Source organism: Triticum dicoccoides, chromosome 4B (genome assembly GCF_002162155.2).
Source record: "Triticum dicoccoides isolate Atlit2015 ecotype Zavitan chromosome 4B, WEW_v2.0, whole genome shotgun sequence".
NCBI lineage: Eukaryota > Viridiplantae > Streptophyta > Magnoliopsida > Poales > Poaceae > Triticum > Triticum dicoccoides.
In genome coordinates this window covers 42,951,547-42,955,408 of record NC_041387.1, presented here as the reverse complement: position 1 = coordinate 42,955,408, position 3,862 = coordinate 42,951,547, and positions in this window count along the sequence as shown.

Genomic DNA, 3,862 nt, shown 5'->3' with positions numbered 1-3,862 from the left:
GTGGCGCCTCGGCCATAGGCGCTGCACACCTGGACATGCCGGTCCAGAGAGCAACAGAATTATTCCAGTTGGTTTTCCACAGTGCAGCGCCTAGGCCTTGGGCGCTGCACTAACTTCTATTTTCAAATACCTACTGGTTTTTTTGTTTTGTGATTCATAAAGATGCCACATAATCATATCCAAATTACATGTAGTAGTCCAAAACACAGAAATAGTAGTCCAAATCACATAGTCATACACACATAGGGATCTCACATAGTCATACACAGAAATATTAGTCCCCTCACATAGTCATACACACATAGCACATATACTTGTCCAAATCAGGGTCCATGTAGTTTCTTCTTCTTCCTCTCTTCTTCTTCCTCTCTTCAATTCCGGGTCCGGCCATAGTTGAACTCCATGATACTCCGGCCATTGTGATTGGTCCATGTATGGCTGGAACCGTGGAGTCCATCTATTCTTTACCGTCATGATTGAGAACTCGGACTCCCTCACAGTAAGAGGGTGATTGACGTCCACATTCCTAACCCGGGATGCATTTAACAAGTGCGAGCATGGGAGATGAAGCAAAGACAGCCTCATGCAGCTGCAATCACACCGTGTTAGGGAGACCTTGAAAGCCCGGCCTTCGTGTTGGCAGCCATCATTTGTGGTTCCTCCGGGCTCTTTCACCTCATACTTCCACTCGTTGTCATCATATAGTACAGCTTCTTCGGAGTCTGCCTTTCGTGATTGAAATTCCAACCATTCTTCAACCTTTGGTGGGAAATTGTACTTGCGCTTATCCTTGTTCTCACCAGCAATCTGCTTATCAGTCTCCATTGAGTACTTTAAAAAGTATTCATTCATCTTGTCAAATGTGTATTGAACTATTTTCGTCACGGGTAATGCACGTACACCCTTGAGAACCTTATTGAAGCATTCTGCCATATTGCTTGTCATTTGACCGTACCTCTGGCCATCTTCATCGAAAGCACGTGCCCACATATTCCTTTCGGCAATGTTCTTATTGAGAAACTCCTGACCGCCGGGGTCAAGTTTCTTGTGTCTGAGCAATGCATTGAACAATGTGGAAAACCGCTTGTTGGTGAAAGCGAGACAACAATCCTGAAGATCATCGGCCAACTCCTTGATACCACATGCCCTATAGAAGTTTGCACAAAAGTGCCTCATGCACCATCGATGATGCAACTTTCTATGTCCGGGAATGTCAACCACCACCGCATTTAGAATTCCAGCATGGCGATCCGGTATGACACAAATTTCCCTTTCAGCCGGTAATACCCTTGTTCTCAGTTGACGCAAGAACCACTCCCAGTTATCATTGTTCTCCACCTCAACCAAAGCGAAAGCCAAAGGCAACACCCGGTTATTGGCATCACTTGCTATTGCAACCAATAAAGTGCCCTTGTATTGTCCGGTCAAGAATGTGCCATCAATGGCGATGACGGGCCGACAATGCTCAAAAGCCCTCATGCATTGCTCAAAGGCCCAAAATGCACGGCCAAATACTCGGACGGTCCTCCCGTTATGAATCAAAGTTTGGTGCCCATGAGGCTCAACCACGTGAACTATGCCTGGGTTTGTGGCGGCCATAGCTAACAACAACCTAGGGAATCGGTTGTATGCTTCCTCCCAATTGCCATACAACATCTTGAATGCGGCTTGCTTCGCCTTCCATGCCTTGCCGTACTTCACCTTGTAATGAAAGATGGCTTTCACAAGGTCAATGACACTCTTGATGCTCATTATTGGAAGTGTGGATATTTGGTTGGACAGCCTGTAAGCAATGAACTCAGACGTGAGTTGTCTGTGTTGTTGGTACACAAGCTTGCCATCCGCATTCTTGTGTCGGCACATGTGAGTTGGTAGACAACTCACTATGCGCCAAGTGGGACCTCCTTTCCATGGCCTTGCACTCACAATCCATGGACATGTTGGCACTTCAAATTTTACTGTGTAACGCACATTAACATCCGAGTTGGCCACTTTATGTGGACGATAATGTGTAACCGAGTAGTTGTCGAGCCACATCTTCAATTCCAAGAAGGATTGAAACTCACAACCGGGATATATCCCGTTCTTGCCGTCTTCCAAATCACGGTGAGAACTTGGCCTAGCTCCAAGAGATATGCATTTGCCACCATCCACAACGGCTTCATCCGCGAGACTAAGATCCTTGAACAATGGTGTCTTGTGATCCCGCCCGAATACCTTCTTGAATGCTGCGGCCTCCTTCGGCGTGAACCCCTCCTCATCAACTTCTTCATCGGGACCATCATCATCCGAGTCTAATGCATATGCACGGGAAAAAGGGATGGATTGGTCCATTGTCTCTTGCACATGATATTGGTCGAGATCACCCACATTGTTGTCATGGAGGTCAACTTCGTTGTCATCCTCCTCGTACTCATCATTCTCCTCTTCAAAACCTTCATTTAGGTTGTTTGGAGTCGGGCTCAATGTTGGCCAATCTTGTTGCGTGAATTGAGGTTCACTCATTTGATCTTGGTTCATGGGTGGGGGAGTGCTAGCAACCAACGGGGAGGGGTTCCGGTTCAAGTCTAAATTCAAAGTAGACTCAACCTTCTTGGAGGCGAATAACTCAAGAGCCTTGTCTAGAGATTCAGCAACCGTCTCCTTGTATGCAACCCAACGTTGCTCGGAGTTCACACGCATTGTCTTCCAACGGATGTGCATTCCAAAACCAACATTATGCCTTCCCTCGAACTCAACAATGTCACTTGGGTCCATCCAATTCAAATCTTTCCTCACTTGTTCCAAAAGCTCCGCATAGCTAGGACTACTCTCAAACACCATGTCAAGCTCATCCGGGTCCGTCTCAACATTGCCTTTCAAAAAGGCCTCTCTATCCACATGATGAACATAAACACATGTTCTCCCCATCCCTACAATAATCAAAAACACACATATATCAAGTAAATACTTAAGAAAAATATTTGCACACATATGCCCTAACATATATATGAATTAATAACCCTAACCCCCACATAACAACCATAACCATAGCATAACCCTAACACCAACATCAAACACACATAACCCTAACCCTAGCATACTATGGAAGCTTAACCAACCCTACTTAGCAAAGAAACATAACATCATTCAACACAAATTTGCAAATCCAAGTCAAAACTAGGGTTTCCCCCAAACTAGCAAGATTTGAGAAAATGTGACAATTCCTATGGATGAAAACGAGGGGATCGGAGGAGATTACCTTAAGGGAGGGGTTGGCTTCGAAATCCACGGTCAAATACTCCGGATTTGCAAGATTTGAGAAGGATTTGAGAGGGGGAGAAGGGAAGAGAGGAGGGCCGCAAGCCTAAGGGTTTGGGTGGGGTGGGGGTGTGTGGGGTGGGGGTGGGAGGGGAGAGAGGGTGGGGCCAGCCCAAGTGGAACACAGACTGTGCAGCGCCCAAGAGCTAGGCGCTGCACATTACATGTGTGGCGCCTAAGGCTTAGGCGCTGCAGTGCTGTCTGTGGGGCCGCAACTGGACCAGGGCTGCCATGCTGGCAGGAAGTGTGACGCCTAAGTGATGGGCGTTGCACAGTAGGGTGCGGCGCCCAGCTGTCGGGCGCCACACCAAAGGGTCAGCAGAGTGAAATTTTTTTGTGACCAGGTCAGTTTGTGATTTGATTTCGTCCTCAGGTCAAATATGTGATTTCTGCCCCTTACCCTAGGTCGCCTTCCCTGTTTGACCTACCCCATCGCTACAGGGGCGCGGTCGCCCCGGACCGCCTCGCCGTCGATGACGAGGGGGAGGATAAGGCCTCCACGCCGCTGGCGCCTCGGGCCATTCTCCCACTTCCCCCCCTAGTCCATTCTGCCTCTCCCTCT